The following is a 6506-nucleotide window of genomic DNA, read 5'->3' on the forward strand; positions in this document are numbered from 1 at the left end:
AATAGTCACCTACATTTTAAAAAATCCGTAACAGTTCTTTAGTTTCATTTTTTTATATTTAAATATTTAATTTCATCAGAGGTGTGTTTGGATGCATGATATAAAGAGATCTATATTTTTTTCCCTGAAATGGTGGCATTGTTCCAACTTCCTTTGTGAGCTAATCCCTTGTGCTAGAAGGGCCCATTGTCCCTTCTAAGGGTACTACTCAGCTGGCAGCTTCCTACTGAGAGAAGATGCCCTGGGAGGCTCTTGAGAAAGGATTTAGTTGTCAATTGGGTTGGGCCCTGATCCAAGGCAGCCTCTTAGGTTCATGGCAGCTTACCAGGAACAGCTCTACCCAGAAGACTGATATTATCTGATACCTGAAGCAGCAATAAGAAGAGAATTATTCATTTGGCACCAAGGAGAGAAATTAGAACCCACAAAAATAAAGGCTGAACTTGAAAGGACAATACCAACAGCTATGCCACCAGTGATGCCATTGAGAAAATGAGATTTCCCCCTCCAACCGATCCATTCAAGCAATTAATGTTTTTCCAATGCCTACTGTGTGCCAGATACTAGGCTGGATGTTATGATAAAGAAGGCCACATTCCACCCACAGAGCACTTGGATTCTAAAGGAAAAAAGTACAGGGACTTTACAGGAGCATCTAGGAAGTATCTGTCCAGGTATAGGATAAAAACAGCATATAACAAAAGAATAATTTAACAGTACATGAATAGAGGAGTCAATAATAAAGCTTGGAAACTGAAGCAAGTGTATAAGAATTAAAAATATGACCAAGGTGAAGTTAGAAGATTGGTGGGGAAAGGATCGTGAGTTAGTTCACCTTCCTCAGGTTGCAGGGAATGGAGATACTTAAATGGAGTTGGTAACAGTCACTTTGCTTAGCCATTCCATCATCTCTGCCTCTCCTGGTCTTTATCAGTGGAGCTCATGCTCTCTGATATCCTTTGTGTACTTACTCTTTTTTCTTGTGAGTAATTTCTTTGGTCTGTTCATACTTGCTGCCTTAAATTCCTTTATATTATTCTCACGTAAACCAAGTAGAATCATGCTTTCTCACCAACCTCAACACTAAAACTACTTTTACCAGCTTTCCCAAGGACCTCCACCCAATTCCCAGTCCTCCTCTTTTGCACCTTATTAGCAGCTTTTTACATAGTTGATCCCTCCCTCCTACTTGAAACACCCTTTGCTTTGCCTTCAAGACATTACTCCCTCCTGGTTCCTCTCCTGTCTCACAAAACAACTTTTTCTCCGTCGTATTGATCATTTCTTACTTCTCGTATCTCTGATTTCAAAATGCTAGAGTGCTCCAAGCTCAGTCCTTGGAACTTTTCTCTTTTTCTACTTATACTTCCTCCCTGGGTGTTCTCTTCTAATTTCATGAATGTAAATGTACTATATGCTGAAGACTCTAAAATTTTTATCTGCAGCCTGAATTTCTCTGTTGAACTTCAATCTTATATGCCCAATTGCTAATGATACTGACACTTAGATGTACCAAATAGGCATCTGTAGTAGATTGTATTATTGTTCAAAATATTTGTTGCCTTTTCCAGTGCTAGAATTATATTTACCCTGTTCCAATGATGTCAAGGTTGGCTGTGCAACTTGCTTTGGTCAATGACATGTGGGTACAGGTGATATGAGCCACTTTGAGAAGCCTTAAAAGCCATCACATGACTCTACTGTATTCTTTCTTCCCTCTGTCCCAACACCAGAAATATTCCAGTTGGAGGCTGCTCCTTCAGCCTGGGTCATGAGATGAAGTCTGCAAAGCCACGGCTGGCCTGCAATGGACACAAATGTCAGCAAGTTAGAAACCCTTTTGCTTTAAGATATTAAGATTTTTGGAGTTGTTTACTGCAACAAACTTAGCCTAAACAGAGTGATACAGAATCTCAGATTAACATATCCAGAACTGAATGCCTAATCTTCCTTGCCCCTCCAAAATTACTCTTCCCACAGAGTTCCCCATCTTGGAAAATGGCAGCTTCAACCTTCCGGTTTTCAGACTAGGAAACTTGGGGTTGTCCTTGACTACTCTCTGAATCTGACACTCTACAGAAAGTCACTTGGGATACATAGATAAATGAAACAGACCTGAAAGATAAAAATTCCTGGCAGGAGATCACATTCAATAGAATTGAAGCAGACAATAATGAATGAGCATAATAAGTTGATATGTAGTATTTAAATATATATAATACATATTACTGTGTCACATGAAATGCTTAAATTTAAATATGTAGAAAGTAATGCATGGAAAAAATGGAAAAAATAGAAAAGGTTAAAGAGGAAGGGAGAACTGGGGGTGAGAGTGAGGGAGTAGGTTGCAAGAATAGTCAGAGTTGACCTCATTGAGGAGGAAACAGTGTAGGAAAGACTTGAGAACTTCAGAACTCTTGGCATGCAATGACTATGCCCAAACCTCTACACTAAGAGACCACCACACTGTAGCATGGCTTCTAGCAGCATAAAGCCATGTCCCTAAGATGACTCCAGCAAATGCCTGCTTTAGAAAGCCCACTGCTGCTGGGAGAGTTTACTGTTTGTTCTCAACAACCCACGACAATAGGCCCTTGGTCTTCTTTACCTAGAGCATTTACTAAAAAGGGCTTATAATTGTGAATCTGTATCTCCTGCAATGCAGAAGAATCTTTCTCAAGGACCTGAAAGCCATTCCTTTGCAATGTACTCATCAGGAGAGACCAGGCCTCTGTCTTCCAGTCTCTATGGGAGGACAGACCCTAATTTTGATAATTGCCAGCTAGCAGACACAGCGTCCTTAATTACATTTACACTGACTAACCCTTCGCAATTTTTCACTTCTGTAACTCTCCTTGAACCCCCCTAATCGCCTCTGCACAAATCAGAATGGAGCTCAGCTCTACCTGTTACTGTCGGCAGTTACTGAATAAAACCTGTTTTCACTGCTTTAACTAATTCTCAGCTGTGTTTATCTTTGACAGACTTGAAGGAGGTGAGAGGAGTGATCCACGTGACTAGTAGTAGAGTACCAAGCAGAGGGACAGCCAGGGTCCAGGCTCAAAGGCAGGAGCATGCCTGGCCCATGCAAGTAACAAGGAGTTCAGTGTGGCGGTAGCAGTGTAAGCAATGGAAATATTGGTGGCAGCTGCTGTCAGGACGTAAAGGGTTGGGCAGATGGCACATATAGGCCCTCAGAGGTAAGTACTTTAGCTTTTACTATCAGTGGGATAGGGAACCATTGGAGGATATTGAGCAGAGGAGTGACATGATCTGGCTTGCATTTTAAAAGAATCAATTTAGCTGCTGTGTTGAGACTAGACAGTAACAGGGGGTTGGAGGGTAAGGCTGCAAGCAGGGAGACTAATTAAGAAGTTATCAAAATACTTCATGTGAGAGGTAATAGTGGCTCAGTCAAGGGTGATAATAGTGACAACATCAGATCCTGGATGTGCGTTAAAGAATTTTCTGATGAACTGGATATGAGAAGTTAAAGAGATGCAACAGGTACGATTTCAAAGTTTCTGTCCTGAGTAGCTGGAAGAATGGAGTTTTGCTCAACTGAGAGGGTAGCAGGTTTTGGTGGAGGGGGAGGGGCACTCTCCCCATAGTAGCTCAGTTTCAGATACCTTTATAACATTTGTTAGACATGTGTACAGGGTGGTTGAGTAGGCAGTTGGATATTCAAGTCTGAAGTTCAGGGGGAATGTCTATACCAGAGATTTAAATTTTGGAATCATTGGAAAATATACAGTGTTTAAAGCCATGGACTGTGTGAGATGACCAAGGGAGTGAGTGGAGCTAAGGAGAAGAGAAGAGAGCCTTCAACAATGAGAGAGGTTTGGAAGAAGAGAAAGCAGCCCAGGAGACTGAGAAGGAACAGCCAAGAAAGTGTGGTGTCTTGGAAACCAAGAGAAGAAAAGTTTATCAAGGGGGAGGGAATGACCAATTGTTGCTGAAAAGACGAGGACTAAGAAATGATCATTAGATTTAGTGACATGGTCATTGGTGACCTTGACAAGAGTAGTTTGGATGGAGTGGTGGCAGTGAAAACATGACAGGAGACAGTATGAGAGAGAATAGGAGACAGGGTTTGGGAAGCAAATAGACAATGTTTTTGAGGAGTTTCATTGCAAAGAGGAGCAGAGAAATGGATCAGTCAGTGACAGGAAAAGCAGTGTTCAGAGTTGGCTCGTGAGTGTTTGCTATTGATAACAGTAATGAGACTCACATCCATTTCCTAAATTATTTTCAAACAAGGTGATGTATCATTTTACATGCAACACAATCATGCATTAGCATCATTATTATTCCCATTATCCCCATTTTATAGATGAAAAAACAGAAAGCCTCAGCACAGGAAGAGAAATAACTTCCGCGTCTCAGCCCAGAAAGATAAATAACTTCACCCAAGTTTTCACAGATGGTACGATATAGAGTTGTCTGACCCTAGAGCCGGCTCTGAAGCAGGGCTGCTGCTAGCCCATATGGTACCCCTGTGAAATTAGAAAACGGCACTCCATTTCACAAGTTGACACTGTCACACAACCTGAACGGCTGTTCCCCAGGGGAGTTATTCAGAACACCCACTGGCAGCAGCCCTGCCTGTGCACACTCGAGTGCGTACTCCCACACAGGCCACATCCTCTGCACAATTTTCAAATACTGTGTGTTGCTCCCCCGACTTAGTAGCCAATTATAGTAGCCAATTATATCAAGTTGAAAGTTGGAGAATGAGAAGGAAGCCTTTCGAAGTGCAAAATAAGTGAGAGAAGCAATCTCAAGAGTCACTAGGAATGCATTCAGGACAGATGCAACTTGTGCACATGTGTGTGCCAGTATGTGGGTGAATGGTCTCCTGAGTGTATGTGTGTGGCCATATGCACTAAATGTAAATTTTTTTCATAGCAACTTTTTAAAATGTTACACATACTATTCTCAAGGCACATCCGATGATATATTTTATAACACAGTAGGTGTCAAAGTATGTTTAACATATGATTTCTTCAGGATCTCTTCCCTTTCGGAATTCCAAATGGAGGAACTGAAAGTGTGATGTAAAGACTGGCGATCCATATTCTGTCTTTGGCAAGCTTGCATAAGCACTATTGTAAATGTAACATAAAAGAACTATAAACTAGGAATTTCTTCAGCTTATGAAACACCATTCAGGACTGCTACTTCTCGTGTGTTTTCTGCTTTTAAGGTGTCAATCTTTTCTTCTCCTGGGGTACACTGTAGCTTAGAAATTTCATTGCCAGAAGCACTCGTTGGGCCATTTTTTGCATTTTTGCATTTTCTGAAGGACTATGCTCTTCCACTGCATCTTTTGCCTAGCCCATTTTCATTAACTGAAGCTTCTTCAGTCATTTCATCCATCAGAACAGCATCTTCATCAGTCCTTCATCTGTGAGACTGCCTGGCATCAGTGTCTGCAGTCTGATCTGATTCTGTATTATCAAGTAACCTGTGTGGATTGCTGTCTGGGTCTTTAAGCACAGAACTGATGGGGGATTTGCCATCATGTGGCCCACCACGGCCTTGACCCCCTGAAACGATTCTGCCTCTTCCTCCTCCTAGGTGTCTCCTGCTGTCATGATGATGTTGGCTGTCTTGATCATCTTCTCCTGCCAATGATCAATCACTCATCTTAATGCTCAGAATATGTTTCAGAGGGGTTAGCTCAGAATTTGCACCATAACTGGAGTTGTAATTAGGGCCCCGGCGACCTCTGCCTCTTTTACTATAAGACCTAGAACCTTGTACAGAAGAGATGTACTTTCATCAGTGGCATATCTTGTCTCTTTTTCAGGCCCTCTGGTGGAAGAAGGTCTGAAACCCATACCAATCTGTAGGTGTTCCATTCTTAGCTGTTCTACTTTCTTTAGATAAACAGTATGATATTTTAAAAGAACGTGCACATTTTCAATGTTTTCTTTAGTGCCAAAAAATACAAATGGAACCCATCCTATCTTCTCTAGGTGGTTTACGTTCATTGTCTCCTTCAATTCTCACCCGAACCACACCAGATTTAGCCACAATTTCTTGAATAACTTTGCCATTTTTCCCAATTACTTTTCCAACAAGATTCCTAGGAACCCAAATAAAGTCCTCCAAAAATCCCAAGAAACCTCTAGCCTTTTTTTTACAGCATCAGCACTGTCTCCATAAATTCTAAATGTTCCAGTATCTTCATCTAGTTTAATAGGCGTAACCGCAGGAACCTTCCTTGCTTGCTGTATGTTACTACCATGTGCTCCTATCGCCAGGTCCATTAAATCTTCTCTCACAACAAATTCCTCATAAAAAGCTGCTGCAAGTTGTTTTGTGCATCATAAATGCTTAGTGGCCTCTTCATTTCTGGACATAAGCATCAACTTTATATGAATACTTCAGAAATGCATGTCACAAAATATTTACTCTCTTCACAGTTACTTCACAATATAATTGATAGCTGTGTAGTTTCTGGATGGTAAAAAATTCTGCATGCTCCTACTATTTCTTAA

General features: G+C 41.2%; 1 pseudogene; it reads right to left on the reverse strand.

Moving 5' to 3' along the window:
* Positions 1 to 5307: 5307 nt before the first annotated feature.
* LOC105823552 overlaps positions 5308 to 6506 on the reverse strand; it is a 5321-nt pseudogene continuing 4122 nt past the window's right edge.

Source organism: Propithecus coquereli, unplaced genomic scaffold, assembly GCF_000956105.1.
Source record: "Propithecus coquereli isolate 6110/MARCELLA unplaced genomic scaffold, Pcoq_1.0 Scaffold68, whole genome shotgun sequence".
Classification (NCBI taxonomy): domain Eukaryota; kingdom Metazoa; phylum Chordata; class Mammalia; order Primates; family Indriidae; genus Propithecus; species Propithecus coquereli.